General features: G+C 36.5%; 1 pseudogene; it reads right to left on the bottom strand.

Annotated features, from left to right (window-relative positions):
• Nucleotides 1–21,002, bottom strand: part of LOC104227306 (tRNA ligase 1-like) — a 31,219-nt pseudogene extending 10,217 nt beyond the window's left edge.
• Between the last annotated feature and the right edge of the window lie 625 nt (nt 21,003–21,627).

Raw genomic sequence — 21,627 nt, 5'->3', positions numbered from 1 at the left:
TACAATGTATTGTATTATTTTGGGATGATTTCTACAAGTGAAGGAGTGCATCTATTTATAGAGGTAAAGACCTCCTCTTGATGTCATTGCTGACATCAAACTACCTCCTCTTGATGTCATGGGTGACATCAAAGGAGGAAGCTTCCTCCTAGCATCCACACCAACTCTTTCCACCAACTCTTCCAATTGGCATGCCATTGTTGACTAAACATAAACCAACATTTTCAGCATGCCATTGTTAACTAAACATAAACCAACATTTTCAATCTCCACCTTGGTTTGCGTTTCGAGCGTGTGAACAACTCTGGCCAAAACTTCTAAGCTTACTGGGCAACCCCGTTGTAAGAAACAAGAAGAATCAAACCATTGTTGAACATACCACCTCCACCTAGCAACTGTTCTCTTCGGAGTTGCATCAGTTGATGCACACCCCCGCCAAGTCCTTGCAGTGTGCAAACTTAGCGAGCGGGACTATCTTGGTCAACATGTCTGCAGCATTATCGTCTGTGATAACCTTCACGACCTTGATAGTTCCCTCATCAATAACATCTCGAATAAAATGAAATCTGACATCAATGTGTTTAGTGCGCTCATGAAATCTCTGATTTTTCATTAGATGAATAGCACTCTGACTATCACATCTAAGAGTTGATTCCAGCTGAACCAAACTCAATTCCGCTACTAAACTTTTCAACCAGATAGCTTCCTTTACCGCCTCCGCTGCTGCCATGTATTCTGCTTCTGTCGTAGACAAAGCGACAATCGACTGCAAAGTCGACTTCCAACTGACGGCACTGCCAACGAGGGTAAAGATGTATCCAGTTATGGACCTTCTTCTGTCAAGATCTCCTGCATAGTCAGAATCCACATAACCGAGAATTGAAATACCTGTACCACTTTTTCGAAAGGTAAGACCAACACTAGAAGCTCCTTTGAGATATCTCAATATCCACTTGACAGCTTCCCAATGCCTCTTTCCTGGGTTGGACATGTATCTACTTACCACACTTACAGATTGAGCAATATCTGGACGTGTGCATACCATAGCATACATAATACTACCAACTGCACTGGCATAAGGAATCTTTGACATATGCTCCACCTCATCCTCGGACTGAGGCATTTGTGACTCTGAAAGTTTAAAATGAGGAGCTAATGGTGTACTTACAGGCTTGCACGTTTGCATATTGAATCTTTCGAGAACCCTTTCAATATACCTCTTCTGAGAAAGATGTACAACATCGTCTTCTCTTGAAATCTCCATACCAAGGATTTTCTTTGCAGCTCCTAAATCCTTCATGTCAAATTCCTTACTCAATAGTTTCTTCAAAGCATTTATCTCTGTAATGTTGTTAGCAGCAATAAGCATATCATCAACATACAACAGTAAATAAATCATTGAGTTACCAGACATCTTCTTGTGATACACACAACTATCAAATGCACTCCTTGAGAATTCATGTGTAGTCATGAATGCATCAAACCTCTTGTACCACTGTCTAGGGGATTGCTTCAAACCATACAAAGACTTCTTTAGTTGGCATACGTGATCTTCTTTTCCCTCAGCTAGGAAACCTTCAGGTTGATCCATATAGATTGTCTCTTCTAGATCACCGTGTAAGAAAGCAGTTTTGACATCAAGCTGTTGAAGCTCCAAGTCAAATTGTGCAACCAATGCTAGTAGCACGCGAATTGAGCTATGCTTCACGACCGGAGAGAAAATCTCATTGTAGTCAATTCCCTCCTTTTGGCTGAAACCTTTTGCAACCAATCTCGCCTTGAACCTAACATCTTCCACTTCAGAAATTCCCTCTTTCTTTCGGTAGACCCACTTGCATCCAACTGTCCTCTTCCCCTTTTGTCTTTTCACTAAGACCCATGTCTGATTCTTGTGAAGAGACTCCATCTCTTCAGTCATGGCTAACCGCCATTGTGCGGCATCCTTGCAAGAAGTTGCTTCAATATACGAGGAGGGCTCCAGATCTTTAATCTCTTCTTGTGCAGCTACGAACGCATATGCAATCAAGTTTGCTTGATTTATAAGGCGTTCCGGTTCTCGTGTCTGCCTCTTCTCCCTCCCCTTCGCAATTGTGTATGGTTCATTGACAGCAAGTTCTTCAACGCCTACATCTTCTGACTCATCTTTAACCTGAGTCTCTTGATCCTTTTCCTTGGCAAGCTCCACCGGAAGCTCCACCTGCTCGTTGTTCTTGTTTCCTGAAAACTCCACGGAAACTTTACGGGGATCAAGTATAGAGGATTCATCGAAGGTGACATCTCTACTAACTATAAATTTGAGTAAAGACAAACACCAAAGTTTGTACCCTTTTACTCCATCCACATACCCTACGAATATGGCCTTCTTAGCCCTTGGTTCAAGCTTTCCTTCATTAACGTGATAATAAGCTGGACACCCAAATACTCGTAAGTATGAATAGTTAGAGGGTTCACCTGACCATACCTCATTCGGAGTCTTAAAGTCAATTGCCGATGCTGGAGATCGATTGACAATATGAGCAGCAGTGTGAACTGCTTCAGCCCAAAATACTTTGGACATTTTGGCTTGTAAGAGCATACAACGAGCCTTTTCAAGAAGAGTTCTGTTCATTCTCTCGGCAACTCCATTCTGCTGTGGGGTATGCCTGACAGTCCTATGTCTTGAGATCCCATGAACCTTGCAGAATTCATTAAACTCTTCATTGCAAAACTCCAAGCCATTGTCTGTGCGAAGATACTTGATTTTCCGCTCCATTTGATTTTCAATCAAAATCTTCCACTCTTTAAATGCTTCAAAAGCATCACTTTTTGCCTTCAAAAAATACACCCAAACCTTTCGTGAGAAATCATCAATAAAAATGAGAAGATACCTCTTTCCGCCCTTCGATGGAAGTTTAGAAGGACCCCATAAATCTGAATGGATGTAGTCTAGCACTCCTCTTGTCTTGTGTTTGCCAGTGCTGAAGCTGACCTTCTTCTGCTTCCCTAGAACGCAGTGCTCACAGAAGTCAAGCGTGCTGATCTTCTCACCTTCCAAAAGTTTACGATTGCTCAACATCTCCAGTCCACGTGCGCTCATATGACCCAGTCTCATGTGCCATAGTCTTGCCTTGTCATCATTAGATAACTGCACTGTAGATGCATTTGCAGAGCCAACAATGGTGCTTCCGGCCAATGTGTAAAGGCCATTCTCCAGCTTGCCTTTCAGCATGACTAAAGAACCTTTAGTCACCTTCATAGTTCCTGCTTCGCTCATGTACCTGTAGCCTTGTTCATCCAGAGTACCCAAGGAGATCAAATTCTTCTTCAGATCAGGAACATGACGGACTTGTGTAATAGTCCTCACGATTCCATCATGGCAGCGAACCCGAACTGAGCCAATGCCAACTATTGCACAAGTTGCATTATTGCCCATTACTACGGTTCCTCCACTTTTCTCGTAGCTGCTAAACCAGTCTTTTCGGAACGTCATATGCAGAGTACAAGCAGAGTCTAACACCCATTTGTTTTCATAACTACTATTATTATTACACGATGTTGTTAGTACATAATCATTATCAAAATTATGTACCTGTTCAACTGTAGATGCACTCGCCTTTTCCTTGGACTTTGACATTGGGCAATCTCGTTCAAAGTGCCCCTTCTTGCCACAACCCCAACACTCTGTATTCTTCTTGTTCACACGAGACTTTGATCTGTGCTTTGATTTGGTCTTTCCCTGTTGGCTAGTCCGGCCTCTTACAAAGAGGCCACTTGCCTGGTCATCTCTATCTCCTTCAATGTGCCTCCGCACATCACTAGAGTTAAGTGCCTGCCGCACTTGCTCAAGCTTGATAGGCTCCTTGCTATACATCATTGAATTCTCAATATCACGATATCCTGAAGTCAATGAAAATAGCAAAGCACATGCAAGCGTCTCCTCCTCCCTTTTAATTCCTGCAATCTGTAAGTCCATGACAAGTTTATTAAACGCATCTAAATGATCTTGTAACGAAGTACCTGGCCCCATCTTAAATGTGTGAAGACGCCGTTGTAACAACATTCTTGTTGTCACTGATCGGTCTTGGTATAGCCCTTCTAGCTTTTCCCACAACTGTTTGGCCGTCTCTTCGGTACCCGTACTCACTTCACAAAGCACGTTAGGTGCAAGGGATAGTTGGATTGCACTCAATGCATCCCCTTCAATCTTCTCCTTGTCGGGAGCTGATATATCCGTAGGATACTTTCTGTCAATAGCATGGATTGAACCTTCCCTCCGCAGTAACGCCATCATCTGGATCTTCCAGATATTGAAGTTGTTGCGTCCATTGAATCTATCAATTTCAAACTTCATGGAACTCATATTTGCTTGTTCTTCCTCCTTGGATCGTTAAAGGATCCTGTCGCTCTGATACCAATTGTTAGCGGAAACGTAAAAGAAAGAACACAAGATTTAACGTGGTTCGGATCAAAATAATCCTACGTCCACCAGAGAACAATTGTCCTTTTAATATTAACAAAGGAAGGGGAGATTTCCCAATTACACTTAAGAGAATTTCTCTCTTAACTCTCTACTCACTACAATGTATTGTATTATTTTGGGATGATTTCTACAAGTGAAGGAGTGCATCTATTTATAGAGGTAAAGACCTCCTCTTGATGTCATTGCTGACATCAAACTACCTCCTCTTGATGTCATGGGTGACATCAAAGGAGGAAGCTTCCTCCTAGCATCCACACCAACTCTTTCCACCAACTCTTCCAATTGGCATGCCATTGTTGACTAAACATAAACCAACATTTTCAGCATGTCATTGTTAACTAAACATAAACCAACATTTTCATAGAGGTTGGACCTTCGAGCTGTAAATTCTAAGATTCGGTGATACGGATCCTAGTACGGATATGGGTGCGGGGATCCGACTAAAATAATTCAAAAAAATAAAAATATATCCAAATTATGAGAAAATTTGTGAAATACTTATGTATAGCTTGTAAAGTGTGAATTTCTTTTTTATTCTCATCTTGTAGATAAGTGAAGGATTGATTTCCTAGATAGGTATGCTATTTTCTTCAAATTTATCCAGTTTTGGTTCTGATTTCGAGAATCAAATTGTATTTCATCTCGAATTTTTCCGTCGCCGCGGTCAAAGTATCCAAAATTATTCGACCAAATCCAGTACGGATCCCATACCCACACCCATAGTAGTGTCGTGTCGACATGGGTACGGCACCTAAACTGCCGTGTCGGAGCAACTTAGGTGTCAGGACCAGCTTGTGTGCACCTCAACTATTCCACTGGAAGAGAAAAAAGAGCTTTTGAAGAAATAAAGAATGACTATGTACATTTGGGGAATAATTTGTCATTCCTAATTCTTTTGGTGTGCCAATAATGTTCATGTTTATATAATAGATCAGTTTTGGTTTGTAAGGAATCATTCTTTTGTGGATTTACTTTATGGTACCGATAATGTACTTGTATTGCTTGCACATTATCAAAGAAAAATGCCACAAGGAGACACATGCTTTTATTATTACACGTTTGTTTCTTTTCTTTCACCCTAAACCCTAAACACACTTCAGCTGATGTGACTGCTGTGACTAACAGCACTCTAACATCTCATAGAGACGAAGAGGAACTTAGAAGTCGGCAATAAAAGCATTGAGTGTAGCCATGGATTCTTTTATAAGACTTCAAGAAATTTCGCAAGAAATCTCTCAAGTCGAAGAGGAGAAGCTCCAATCGGAGCAAAGGCTGGGTCTGTTGTGGGAGCATTTGCTTCCTCTCAACCCTGAGGTCGTAGCAAAGATGATGGGCTCGCCCCTTTGCCCTTCTCTACTTATATGTCAGGCTTTGTTTATTGCCGAGTTCGAACTACAATCTAACATAATGAACTAATCAAACAAAGAGGAAAGGAAAAAGCCACCTAAACACGTAGTAAGCAATACAATCATTTCAAGCTGAAGAGTCCAACCATCATTAAGGGGGGTCATAAGAAAGAAATCTTACTAACCTTTCAGGTTTCAGTAGAGGCATTCTGACAAGTGAGCCAAAACGTTCAATAAGCTCACTCTCGAACTCCTGACGACTCTGAGTGGAAGTGTACCAAAAGAATCATATACAAACGGCTCATTTATTTATTTACTTATTTATTATTTATTCTAATAAGTAATGAAATACAGTTCATTTAAGATAAACATCTCACATAATCTTGTTAGCGCAATAAGATTTTGTACCTTTCCCTCATAAAGGTGATAAAACATTAGCAGCACATATCCAGCCTTTGGAGATGACTTGTCAAGATTTCCCTTCAGGATCACAGCAGAAAAGAGAGGTCTAAGACATAGATATCCAAGTAGAAGGGAGGAAATGGCTGAAGAGCAGTTTACAAGGACGGAGTAATGTGAAGAGTTAAGTACCGGATGATTAACTCGGTGAAGTACTCGGAATGTAAAAACCGCAAGTGCATCAACAGAGAATGGATTGATTTCAGTTCCTGCATGATTGACCAAGCAGTAACTAAGACCCATATGTACACATAGATGAGTATGACCCAAGATAAAACAAATGAACTTTCCAATAAACAATTCTCTTACTACCACTACCAATGTCACTGGCTGTAAAGCAAGGTAATGTAAATCATCATTTTGTGCAAGCACCATGAAGATTAGCCTATAATTGTTCTCCAAGAAACAAAAGGATATAACAAGATGATACAGAGCTTCACCAGTCTAATTAAAGATTACACAAAAGCCAGGAGTGTAGGTGGGAAGGTCAGAGGCATAGGTGGGAAGCATTTTCCATGCTTCCACCAGAATCGGACGTAATTTTTCACTCAGCAAGAAACAAGAATTGTCAATAACACAAATCTGAAACAACATAGCAAGAAATGCAAAACAAAGCCACTGGAGCACTGGGTGAATTACTAAATCAGGTGCCCCAACATTTCATAAATTAAAGCAGACTTGCGTGGGAGCAGCATAACAGGTTATCCAAAATGTATGCAACAGAAACTACAGAGGAACTTTCTAACAAGACCTTCTGAATCAGGTACAACTGGAATAGCAGATGCCTTGGTGCTTAGGCACATGTTCTCAATCTGCAACGATGAGAATAAAACCCTGTGAGACAAATCTGGATATCATGATTTGAAGCATTACCAATACATCTTATGTTATTTCCAAACTGAAAGAACCTTAAAAACTCAAGTTCTTTATATGAATTCCGCAGCACTCTAAACTAGAAGATGCATTCCGTGGCATTATAAAAGTTGTATGCGAAGTACAGAGAACAGATGCTATAACTAGATTTCATAATCTCGTATGGTATCATTATTTGTAGCACTACCACTGCATCTTATGCTAATTTGGAAGTGAGAATAACCATAAAAGTGCCTTTTGCATCAAATGATTTGTACTACTCAGGTAACAGTTTAGCAAATACAAAAACCTACCTGTCTCCATACTTCCTCATTTGGTGCATTCTTATCAGCAAGCATGATCGAGTAAGGTTTTCTTCGGCGTTCATCAGCAACTTTTTGCCAATATCTACCTATTAATATGATGGACATAAAGAGATCAAACTTTATTATCTGAGAAAAAGTTGAGTCCTCAAGCAAGAAAAAGAAGGATATTATTAGTGAAAAATTCGGGAATCAGAAGTTTGTGGCAAGAAAGAACAAGATCACAATGATTTAGTTCCAAGTTAAATTTTCTTCAATTGGTTCCAACCTGTATTCAGGAGCAAATGCTTGTCAGAATAAAATAGATACTCCATTTGTCTCAATTACACAAAACTCTTTCCATTATGGGATGTCCCAAAATGCTTAACGCCCTTCTATTTCTATACAACTTTCACAACTTTTAAGAATCCAAATCCATTAGACTATCAAAAAAAATTAAATCTTGACGTGGTTTTTTTCTATCAACTAACTCTCAACCATTAGTTTGAAGATATCCTTCCACTATTACTGCTTCAATATATAAGGAAAATTCACATCTTAGATCCTGTGCTTGTCAAATACTATTGTACAAGATGAGACAGGGAGAATACATGATATACACCAACAACCTAATGGCACAAGACGCATGGACATGCAAAATCAAATTCCTGTATAAATAAGGAGCATTCCAAAAGATGTTAAAAAGCACCTCATACCTTTGATAAGATCACCCATTAAACTATGAACTGGTCGATCATCTCCAAGCCCTCATGGAGCATTCAGTATTTCCTTACAAAGTGCAGATTTAGCACAACCTGGTATTCCTGTAATTTAGCATAGCAAGTCAAAAAGAATGCATAATTAAAGGTGCGAGAGGTTCTAAAAACAAAAGAGGTACATTACATACAAAATACATAAAAGACTCCAGAGTTACATCATCCACTATAGGCCAACTACTACTGCAACAACAACAACATCCAGTATGATCCCACAACTGGGGTACAGGCCAACTACTAGAGAGCAAGATAACACAAAACAACCATAAAAGATTCAAATATTGTATACAATCTGGGAATTCAAAACCAGTTCAATCTTACCTGGAAAGAAAACAATGAGACCCTCATTCTTCGCGACCATGTCTTTGCTGGGAATACTAGGGCTTGAAGGTGCAATATCTTTCTCCGACTTGAGATCACCCTCTTCATCTTGTCCTTCAACAATGGCCATGAAATCTTCAACTTTGACTAAATTTCCAGCAGATCCTACCAAAGCCTGATTTTGTGGACTACGCTTTGAATATTGTTCAAGGAAGGGCTCAGCTTCACTTAGATATGTGGATGATGACAATGGTTTGTTCCCATATTTTCTGCGTATATATACTGCCCTGAAAAAAGTAGTCCCAGTAAGATTTGCTACACTGGGAAAAGAAAAGTGGCTAATCGTAGAAAATGATAAGTTGGATGATGACAATGGTTTGTTCCCATATTTTCTCTGTATGTATACTGCGCTGAAAAAAGTAGTCCCAGTAAGATTTGCTACACTGGGAAAAGAAAAGTGACTAATCGTAAAAAATGATAAGTTCATTTAGTATTACCATTCATCAAGCATCTTGCAGAGTTCCCGTTGCTTGGCTGCTGAAGTATTCCAAATTTTCATTTGCCTGTATTGACCATACTGTTATAGAGATTGATATAATAATTATCCTTGAGGATTGATAAGACAATACAGACATAAAACCACAAGCTATGTAAAAATACAGACTGATGGTTCCAACACACTGAAAAAATGGAAGAAACAGTAGAGACAGCCTCAAAAACTTGGGTAAAAATAACAGCTATTTAAAAAAAAATAAAGTCGAGATTCAGGGTACTTACACTAGTCAGACTGGAAAAATAAGATCTGGAAACTAGAAGTTCGGCAATAATTTAATAGCCTAGTGGATTCAACAGAGATTTGGCTGTACAAAATCATAATGTGAAGGCTGATCATGACAAATCAATATGAGCATCTCAGAAACTTAGATAAATCATTAGAACTGTAGCACTTCATTATATGATGATAACACCCCTTAAAAGACCAACTAAGATGTGGATGGAACAATTTATTATTATTGAATTATGTCGGCTACAATGTAGCAGCAGCTCTTTATTGAACAATGTGAAACAAAGATACAATGCATATGAAGCCACCAAGGAGTTCAAACTAGAGGTTGACCATTGAAGAACAAAGGACCAACAAAATAAACCTCACCTCAGGTAATAAGCCTTGTACGCAGAAGGGCCTTCTTTGAAAAGAGTCATCAAGCCATTACGGATCAAAAAAGTTCTCAACTGCACAGTAAAGAAATAAAAACTAACATGAAATTGCTTTGCTCAACGTGTGATAAATTTCAAAGCAACATAGCATGCTAACAAATTATGTTCCAAAATTTAGATCTTATTAAGTGGACGGATAACCGAGAACCATATTACTTTGAAAAGCAAAACTGAGTCTCCCGAGACTGTCACTTTCACTATTTTAATGCACTTCACGGGCTCAACACGTAAAGAACCTTAGAGCAAAAGGGTTAGGCAACTATGAATTCTATATCTCACCCCTTCCAACTATATGATCTTTTTTTCCTGAGAAAGGGTAACAAAATTCCAGCTATATGATCTAAGAACTATGAATTCTGTATCTCACCCCTTCCTCGACTTTACATCGCTTCTTTGAAAAAGGGGTAATTTTCAAGGCAACTGGTACGTACCTCTGCTAGTCCATTGGTACCAGCATTCTCCCACAAGTACAAATAAGCGGAACTCTACTCACAATTCATAAACACTTACACAAATGGAAATCCCTTAAATTTTTTCTTTGCCTCCACTGCGATTGGAGCCTTGGTCTCTGGTAGTCCGTGTTCCAACTTTTTAGAGCGGGAGCTCTGTGCGGTATTTTTGATGTTTATGTCTGTATTTGTTCTGTAGTTGGATCAGCCGTTTTCCTAGACTGTAAGGCACTCCTACTTACTTTTGGGAGAAATCCTAGACACCTTAGACACCGGATCCTCGGTAGGACTCTTATTTGATAGGCATTAGTGGATTAGAGGTTTTGGGGTTTCACTCGCAGACCCAGCCCTGCTGCTTCCATAAGTCTCCTATCCTAAGTTTCTTTCTTTACATGAATCAAGTTCTTCGACAGGACCATCCCGACCGAGGGCTAATCATAGATCTACTATGGTCTTTTTTTTTATTCTTTTATCTTATTTTAGGGTGCACTCACCTGAACTCCAACGGTACTTTATGTCCGATGGTGTTACCTTCTTTGAGGTTCGAAACTCAACCGTACTTCACAGATCCATGTGAAGACCTAGACATTTATGAGGTGTTACCACTTCCATCTATTGGGGTCTCTGTCATTATTTCTCCTGCATCTTCTACAACAACTTCGGCTCCATTACCTACATCTCTTCCATTTATAGTTCCACCGCCTACAACTCCACATTCTACATCTCCACCACTCTTGACTTATAATCTCTGTTAGCGTCCCGTATTAGGTTCAGATGATTCACGTCTTGCACCGGATCCTTCAACTACTATGGACTTGTCTCCCAGTCTTCCAAATTGCTCTTCGAAAAGGTACTCGCTCCACTCATAATCCTAATCCCAATTATGACAGCGAGTTCCGGTTATCGTCAGACCCTTATGCCTTTTTGTCTTCTTTCTCCACTGTTTATATCCCTAAGTCTACAGGTGAAGCGCTCTCTCATCCTAGATGGCGAGAGGCTATGATCAGAAAGATGTTGGCTCTTCACACTAATGGTAATTGGGAGCTTGTTCCTTTGCCTCCAGGTAAATCTATGTTAGTTAGTCCAGATGGTCAAATTGATCGACTTAGGCTCACCGGTTGCCAAAGGTTACACTCAAAAATTTGGGCTTGATTACAAGTCATACCTTTTCTCCTGCGGTTTAACATATGAACGTCTTTTTCTATCCATGGTTGTAGTTCGTCATTGCCTCTTTATTAGTTGGACATTAAAAATGTTTTTCTTCGCAGAAATCTTGAGGAAGAGGTTTATATAGAGCCACCACCTAGCTTTGTTGCTCGGGGTGAGTGTAGTTGTCTTGTTTGTCGGTTGCCTAGGTCACTCTATGTTTTGAATGATCAAGATGATTTTACTAAATTGAAGCAACATCTCTTTTAGCACTTCCAAACTAAAGATCTAGACAGATTGAAGTATTTTCTAGGCATTCAGGTCTCTCAGTCTAAATCAGGTATTGCCATTTCACATTCTTGAGGAGACAGAAGTGATAGGTCGTAGACCCATTGACACTGCTATGGACCCAACTGTTAAGCTCTTGCCCAGACAGGGGGGACCCCTTAGTGATCATGCAAGATAAAGGCAGCAAGCTTGTAAGTTAAATTACCTCATAGTAACTCAACCTAAGATTGTTTTTTCAGTCTCAATTCTCACAAGCTTATTGTTTAGGTTATAGTTGGTAATCAAGAAATAATTAAAACCTATTCCATGCACTACTCTATTCTGCATTATAACAAGTGAATTAAATGATAACCACAGCTTGAAAAAATATGCCTCTAGTAGAAGCAGAACGACCAGTTTCAACTCACAAACAGGCAAGAGGGACATCAACTCACTGTTAATGAAAGCTTATTTGAAAGCTGCATTACCTTGTAAGTAAGAAATTTCAATTTAACCATCAGATTTGCATCTTCATCAGCTAAACTGCTGTCCTCTTCCTCATTTTTTACCATATGATTGCTACTTTGTATCATTTCAGCAGCTTTCTCCTCATTGGCCTTGAATAAATCCAGGTCGACAAAAAAGCCTGTGAACAACTACATCAGCAACTTACAGTGCAAAAGATGATGCTATGAGTGAGAGAGGACTCTCAATTAGTGGAGACCACCCTACCCTTCTAGTGAAACATAAAAGAAAATACGAGGTGAAGAACTGGAGTAAAATGAATGAAGATATCAATCATGAAGCAGGACAAAGAGGGAGCTTGGAGGGTGGGGTTGGGGGGGGGGGTGTTGGCAAAATAGAGCTCTAAAGCAGAAAATCTTTGCAAACTGATCCTCTCACAAGGTTCACGACCTAGAAGAGATGAATGGAATGAGAATTGGTAATTTAACCTTCCATTTTCTATCCACAGAAAATAATCATGAATTTTCTGCCAACACATATTCAACTAGCTTTCCTACTTTTGACACCACCAGTCCATAGAACAGGTCATAAAATATATTTAATTTTGAATTGCAACTCAAAAATCAAATGCAGATGTACTCTGATGAATTTGTTGATGTCCTATAGATTGTTCATATATAACATGACCATGTAACGTTGTTCATATATAACATGACCATGTAACGCTTTGTTTCCCTGGAGTACACTCTTAAAATTGTTAGAGATATATACTATTAACCATGAGTTTGGTTTAGATATAATATTTATTATGAAATAATTGTTTATTCAGTTTTAATAAAGTTTTAAATAGATCATATAATAGTCTGTGTCTTTTGCTTATATAGTAGATAATTTAGTGTATAGAGTTTAGCTTATACACGGAAGATTAAATCATCGGTTCTTATAAGTATAAAGTTTGAGTTCACAATCTAATGATGGAATTGGACAAACCATCAGGAATGATTGTAGCACAAGATTAAATATAATTAATCTTGATTATGGGAATGGTTTAATTCCAACTTCTTGTGCTAGTACATTTTGTATGTATTGAACGGACCAGGTAGAGATAAGTATTTTATACTGACTTAATAAAATAAACTCTCTAGCCATTAAATGTACTTATACTCTTAATCTTGATATAATTATTATTAGCTGTGTATATTATTATTGTTTTGATTTATTAAAAGGCGAGATTCTTTCGTGGGTCAATATGCCTGGTAAATTGGATAATAATAATATACATTGGCGAAGTAATAGTTAGTTGATGGAATCCATGTCTCGGTTTAGAGATTGATGATATACCTTTATGAAAGCTTATAAGTTTTCATGTGTAAACCCGGCCGGTGGATTTTGTATCCGACACATGAAATAAGTTAAGCGAAAGTCTAAAGGAAATAATCAATAAATTAAATCGTCAGTAATTTAATTTAATTGATTCGTATCTGAATCTTAACATGGGGAGTTAAATAAGATTTAATGGATGAATTTCGAAATTGAATAAGGAGTGTAATTACGAATTTTTAGTGGAATAATTCGTAATTAATTATGGTGGATATTAATTTCGAAAATTACAAATTAATTCCATAATTGGAAGCCTTGTTAATTAAATTTTGTGGTCCCTACTGTGCCTACATAATAGGAAATAAAGGAATCATTTTTCTAGTGGAAAAGAAAACTTAACAGGTTTTGGAAAGGGGTCTTAACCCTTAAAACTTGTGCTATAAATACATAAGGTTTTCCACCTAGAGGGATGAGTAGATGGTGGCTGAAATTTTCAGCCAAGTTTTCCTAGAAATTTCGCCCACACGAAATTGCTATTTTCGGGTATTATTTGGGTAACACAGTAGAAGACCGTGGAACGTTCGAGGATCACGATTGTGCGGGTGATGGAGATTCCATTGAGAAGTTATGGAACTGAAGGCTCACGTGGTAGAAGAGATATGTTCACGCTTCAAGAGGTAACCCGTGAAATCCCGTTTATGCTAGTTGTCTAAATTACATGTGATTTTGATACTGGGATTGCTTCCGCTGCATATAATAATCCATCAATTGGTATCAGAGCTCACTCACATCTAATTAGATAACTAAGTTTTTCATGAAACAAGAATATGGTGTTTATGTGCATTTTTTGAATTACATATATATGTGGTTTTCTGAAAAACTGCACTGCTGTTTTGTGAATTAACTGTGCATAATTTATGGATTATTCTTATAATCATGAGATATATGTTTTCTTATTGATATTTGATTGAGATTATCTGAATTTTTTGGGATAAACCCTAGAAAAACGCAAAACCTGTTTTTGACCGAATAGCCGGAATTTTCGGAGGTCAACGAACTTGACGGACTCCGATTGAGCTGAAATTTGGTGGGTCCATCGGAAACGCCGTGGTGAGAAAGCAGTGAATCATGGTATTTTTCGGCGTTTTGAGGTCGTTTGGACTGTGTTTTGGACGTTTTTCTATTTTATGGAAATTATTTCTTAATAATTTTAAATCTTTTTTAATTCAATGGTGTTGGGGATGACTCCCCATGGTCCCCATGATTAAATATTAGTCATATAATAGGTTTACACATTGACTATTAGCAAATAAACGTGTTGTTGTATTAAATTCAATAATAGAGGTGTAAGATTTTATTGACTAGGTCTTACAAGGTATAATTCATATTGTGTAATGATATAATTATTTTGTAAGAAAGTAAAATTCTCTATTTGATATCCTGGATGACTAATGATTGGAGCGTTTGGCATGTTTGTGCATAAAAAATTTCTCAAATTTAAGTTTATATTTTCATGCCCTACGTGATTACTAGTTTGGATTTTCGATGAAGAATTTTGTTCTCTGATTGGAGGTTCTAATTAAGTGAAATATGACGGTATGTTGTATGAGTTTTATAATGTTGGTATGACTTTTAAGCTATGGTCTACCATAAAATAATTTTATGAGCTAAATATATATTCACTTGTAAATTGAGAATTTTATGAGTAATAAATAGTTACCACTGAAGTGGTTTGTTTATTTGAACTCATGAAAAATTCTTAGTAAATTTGTACATGTGAAATTATATCTATTCATGGATTGAGCATTATGATTAATAAGTAGGATCCACAAAATGGTCTATTTATTTGAGTCATTGAAATATGTTTAATATACCATGTGAAAATTATCCTTGAGAAATCTACATTAATGGTGGAGGTTCATAACTAGAAAAAGAGTATTTATCTTTGGGTACTAGTGAAACTAACTCCACCCATGAGAAGAGATATTGGGGTTTTCACTGAACGGGAGAAAATATAATATCTCAGGTTCTTATGTATTTAATAAAAGGATAATTTATTGCAAAAGGAGATATTATATATCCTAGAAATAGGAAGAAAATAATATATGCCTTGAGCTCATAGTGTAATTATAAGGAGAATGGAAATCAATATCATATTTATTTTAATTCATGAAACTACTTAAAACGGTTATTCTCCGAGTTTGGTTACAGGCTAGTGGTCATGAATTTGACGGACTCCGATTAACCTGAAACTTGGTGGGTTCATCGAAAACGATCTAGTGAAAAAAAAACTCCTTGCTATGCAGTGAATCATGTTGTTTTTTTGGCATTTTGAGGTCGTTTAGATGGGTTTTCAAGCAGTTTATTAAATTGAATTTGTTATAAATATGAAAAATTATTCTTTATATATCGGCTATATTTGTGTTAAATCTGAAACATGATGATTTAACTTGATATGATATATAGCAAGAATGCAAATCACATGGATTTAATCCTGACTACGCCAAAAAATAATTTATTCGAATTTGGTCTAGTTTTTGGCGATCATGAATTTCACGATCTCCGAATGACCTGAAATTCGGTAGGATCATTGGAAACGATCATTTAAGAAGAACTCACTGCAATGCAGTGAATCACATCATATTTTGACGAATTGGGATCGTTTAGGTGAGTTTTTTTGGAGGTTTGACGGATTAAAATGTGATTTACATACGAAAAGTCATTCTTTCTATCATTTTATATGTCTAATCTGGAACATGATAACACATGTTGATTTGACATGAATTGGTATATGATAAAAAAAATGTAGGTCATATTTTAAATTCTTAAAAAAATGCTTAAAATGATAATTTTCCAAATTTGGTCGCAATTTTTGATTGATATGAAATTTGGTAGATTTATCAGAAATAGTCCAGTCAACAATAATCACCACTATACAGTGTGAAATATTAATTTTAGTATTTTAAGACTGTTTAAATGGGTATTGAGCATTTTTTTTAAATATGGAACTTAATCCTCAGAGAAAAGTTTGTGGTTGTGATAAAGTGGTGATGGGAATAAACCCCTATGGTCTTCATTTTTTTTATTTATAGTGAGATAATAAATTTATGCGTTGACATTAGGTCTTCCTCCATATCGGATAAATTTATTATGAACTCACTGGCTATAGTTACTAGTTATTGATAACCAGTATTAACTCTCCATCTGAGCTTAAAGGGTTGAATCAATTTTGTAACTACAATACAATCATGATTAAGTGGTGATAGAAATATATTTCTATGGTCTTCCACTATTAATTTCAAGTGAGTAATAAATTTATGCGTTGACTTTAGGTCTTCCTCCATATCGGATAAATTTATTGTAAGCTCACTAGGTGAAATACTAGTAATTGATATCGTGTACTTACTCTCCATCTGAGTATACATGTTGGATCAATGAAACTAGAGCTATTAAAAATGATGTTCACTTGACTTAAATTAACAGTATACTCTCCATCTGAGTTGGGTCTGTTTTAATTATTGGAGTGAATAATCTGGCATTGCATATGTATGTTGCATGAGTAGTTCTTTCCCATCGAAATTGCTATTCAAGATGCATGACATATATGTGTAGTGTGTTTTAAAATTTTTGTATTAAAAAGTTATATACAATTGACTGAAAATAATAGTATGCTCTCCATCTGAGTTGGTTCTATTTATTTTTGGATTGTATAATTCTTGCATTATATAATATACTTTGCATGAATAATTCTTTTCCCATCGAAATTTATTATTCCAGATGCATGTATGTATATAAATATTGAATGCAGTCTGAATTTTACTATTCAGTGTTTTGACTTATTATGATCTATTTAATATTTTTATCTCAACTCCACAATGATTTTATGCAATTTGTCGTATTACTTGTTAAAATTTTCTTTTAGTGATAAGGCATTAATTTTAAGGATGCAATATATGTACTTTTGTTAGAAGGAATTTAATTCCGGTTTCTGGGCAAAATAAGAGATGGATATTTGTTTTATTTTTCGAATAACTCTTGAGTTATTGAGCTTAATAAACACTTTATCTCTTGTGGTACATGAATGCATGACCTTGTTATTATATATTGATGTCTCTCCTGAACAGAACAATATTAGTCTACCTCATAAGAGAATATGTTCTTCAAAATTGAGTAAAACTTATCTGTGCACTTTTATCTAAGTCATATTAATCTGGATAGGATTTCAAGTTGGTCAAGTATGGACCTTAAGGTTCATTGAAAGTAGAGGCACTACCAACTTGTGGATCCTGTTTGGAAGGAAATTTGACTAAAAGATGTTTCCCTTTAAAAGGAAATAAAACTAGTGATAAGCTAGAATGAATCCTTTCTGATTTGTATGGTTAAATGAACATACTCGTAAGAGATAGATTTTGAGTATTTTATGACGTTCATAAATGATTACTCAAAATATTAATATATTTATTTGATGCACTGTAAGTCTTAATGAATTAAGTAATTCAAGGTTTTTAAGACTTGAAATAGAGAAGCACCAAAGAAATATATTAAGTTACTACAATTTGATTGTAGTGGCGAGCATCTCTCTAAAGAGTTTTTTAGTTACATATCAGAATAGGGATTACATCTCAATTGACTACACCGTAAACTCCATAATAGAGTCGTGTAGTAGAAAGAAGAAATAAGTCTCTTTTGGATATGGATAGACTAATGACGTGTTATTCAGATTTGCCTTATTTATTTTTGGAATATTTCCTGGAAACTTCAAATTACATTCTGAATTTAGTTCCTTCTAAGCTAGTACCTGGGACATCTATAGAACTGTGGACTGAATGTAAGCTTGGTCTGTGGCATGTTCAGATATAGGATTATCCCGCATATGTGCTGAAAGGGAAAGCAGATATGTAAGTTGGAACTAAGGATGGATAGGTGCATGTTTATCGAATATCCAAGAAAACGAATGAAGCTTTATTTTATTGTCCTAAAGAAAATAAGGCAATTGTTAAAACAAATGCATTTTTCTAGATAAGGACTGTTTAATAAAACATGTTCCTAGAAGTAAACTATTTTTACAGGAACTGGGCAAAGAAATAACTAGATGTTCAAGAACATCAAAACCCACACGTCAGAATTGACGTTCCATTGCATTTAAGTAGTGGGAGAACGTTAATAGACATAATATGCCTTTATCGAGTGGGAGTGATGTTTGAACATTGAACACTATAGTAAGAAGTCACTAATATTTCAATGTCGTGAGGTAACGAAGGTAATATTAGTGGTACTTCGTCTTAGTGGGAGAAAGCTAAAGAAAATTATAGTTCGGTGTTCATTCTTGGGATAGTTTCGGTAACAGGATCTCCAAAGAGTTTAATACCAAACTAGATAATTACGACAAAGTACTACTGGACAAAAATTGCATCAGATATAACTTGGCAAGATTCTTTAACAAAACCTTATTTGGTGAAGACTTTTAATAGTCATGTAAAAGAATGCCTGAGAAAGTTGTAGATGCATGGTTATGGGTCTAAGTGGGAGATTGTTGGGGCATATACTATTAACCATGCATTTGGATATAGTATATTCTAATAATTATCATGGTTAAAAGTTTAAGTGGGAGATTGTTGGGATATATACTATTAACCATGAGTTTGGTTTAGATATAGTATTTATTATGAAATAATTGTTTATTCAGTTTTAATAAAGTTTTAAATAGATCATATAATAGTCTGTGTCCTTTGCTTATATAGTAGATGATTTAGTGTATAGAGTTTAGCTTATACACGGAAGATTAAATCATCGGTTCTTATAAGTATAAAGTTTGAGTTCACAATCTAATGATGGAATTGGACAAACCATCAGGAATGATTGTAGCACAAGATTAAATATAATTAATCTTGATTATGGGAATGGTTTAATTCCAACTTCTTGTGCTAGTACATTTTGTATGTATTGAACGGACCAGGTAGAGATAAGTATTTTATACTGACTTAATAAAATAAACTCTCTAGCCATTAAATGTACTTATACTCTTAATCTTGATATAATTATTATTAGCTGTGTATATTATTATTGTTTTGATTTATTAAAAGGCGAGATTCTTTCGTGGGTCAATATGCCTGGTAAATTGGATAATAATAATATACATTGGCGAAGTAATAGTTAGTTGATGGAATCCATGTCTCGGTTTAGAGATTGATGATATACCTTTATGAAAGCTTATAAGTTTTCATGTGTAAACCCGGCCGGTGGATTTTGTATCCGACACATGAAATAAGTTAAGCGAAAGTCTAAAGGAAATAATCAATAAATTAAATCGTCAGTAATTTAATTTAATTGATTCGTATCTGAATCTTAACATGGGGAGTTAAATAAGATTTAATGGATGAATTTCGAAATTGAATAAGGAGTGTAATTACGAATTTTTAGTGGAATAATTCGTAATTAATTATGGTGGATATTAATTTCGAAAATTACAAATTAATTCCATAATTGGAAGCCTTGTTAATTAAATTCTGTGGTCCCTACTGTGCCTAAATAATAGGAAATAAAGGAATCCTTTTTCTGGTGGAAAAGAAAACCTAACAGGTTTTGGAAAAGGGTCTTAACCCTTAAAACTTGTGCTATAAATACATAAGGTTTTCCACCTAGAGGGATGAGTACATGGTGGCTGAAATTTTCAGCCAAGTTTTCCTAGAAATTTCGCCCACACGAAATTGCTATTTTCGGGTATTATTTGGGTAACACAGTAGAAGACCGTGGAACGTTCGAGGATCACGATTGTGCGGGTGATGGAGATTCCATTGAGAAGTTATGGAACTGAAGGCTCATGTGGTAGAAGAGATATGTTCACGCTTCAAGAGGTAACCCGTGAAATCCGTTTATGCTAGTTGTCTAAATTACATGTGATTTTGATACTGGGATTGCTTCCGCTGCATATAATAATCCATCAAAAATTACCCTTGCGTCAAAAATTTATATGCCTTTTCAATACCATAACTCTGTCCTTAAATAGGACTAACAAAAGTTTCACATCATCTCAAGCACCAGCAATGAAACCGCTCGTTTACTCCTAGAAGAGAAAGAAGGATCCTCTTAAATCTGACGAGAATGAGTAGTTTCGGCCGTATCCTTGGCAATTCCTCTTATAGTAAAATTACGACAGAAAACAGTGTCTCATTTCCATGTTAAACACTTTACAGGATAGCAATTTTAAAAGGCTTTACAGGTTAGCAACTATAGCAGCTAGCAGATCAGTTCAATTTTGGTTGGAAACAATAGATCAACAAATATTACCTCGATACAAAGGCCACAGTCCTGGTTTGTGCCTGACATGACAAGAATTTTTTTAATCAAGAACATCACAATAGATATGCAGCAGAACCCAAAAGGTAAAATATTATTTTGCCAGAATGATGAGAAAAAGAGGGATGGGGTGACAAATTTCTGTTGAAATAGTTCAAAATAGACCTCATCTCTTTCTGGTACCGGCGGAAGCCTGAATCACTATATACATAGATCACCATTTTGAATGGCAGGTTGTCACTTGATAGCTCATTAATTTTATGGAAGTTATAGTAACACTTGAAAGCAGCAGGAAAGCGCTTTTCCCTCATCAAACGAACCATTTCCTGGAGGAAGTGGATATATCCCAAATAACGGTTAACAAAGTTGATAGATAACTAAAATCTTATAACAATCAATAAGGTTTTTGGAATTTTTTTTTAAAAAAGGATGACAACGCAGGTTAAGCCACAAACCAGGACCAATTCACATAGTTCCATGAGCTGAAACAGAATGTCAGTATTTTTTTTTCCAACCAATAAGAGAAAAAGATCAGCCAGTGTATGTTAAATGAGAACATATTAAGTGATGACAGGGACGGGACCAAGAGAGGAAGAAACCAAAACTTCTAAGAGATGTATGAAATAAAAGATGTATAAAACTAGTGAACAGGAATATGACTGTCCCAGAGAACCATCTTCAACCTTAGGAAGGGACAAGAGGACGATGTGAAGAGGAAGATGGACTCATTGAGAAAGTGGAACATTACTTCCCTCTTATAACCACTCGTGTTCACCTCGACCAGGGAGGTATTTCTTCTTCCCTTTCTGTTGTTATGTGCAGCTAAAAGAAAGTGGAACATTACTTCCCCTCTTGTAACCACTCGTGTTCACCTCGACTTAGTACGGTGTAAGATGAATGAGACACATTTATAAGTGCAAAAGTCACTTAAAATAGGGAGCAAAAGTAAAG

Source organism: Nicotiana sylvestris, chromosome 11, assembly GCF_000393655.2.
Source record: "Nicotiana sylvestris chromosome 11, ASM39365v2, whole genome shotgun sequence".
In the NCBI taxonomy this organism is placed as follows: domain Eukaryota; kingdom Viridiplantae; phylum Streptophyta; class Magnoliopsida; order Solanales; family Solanaceae; genus Nicotiana; species Nicotiana sylvestris.
The sequence above is the reverse complement of the archived record's forward strand: the minus strand, read 5'-3'. Positions and strand labels throughout refer to the sequence as shown.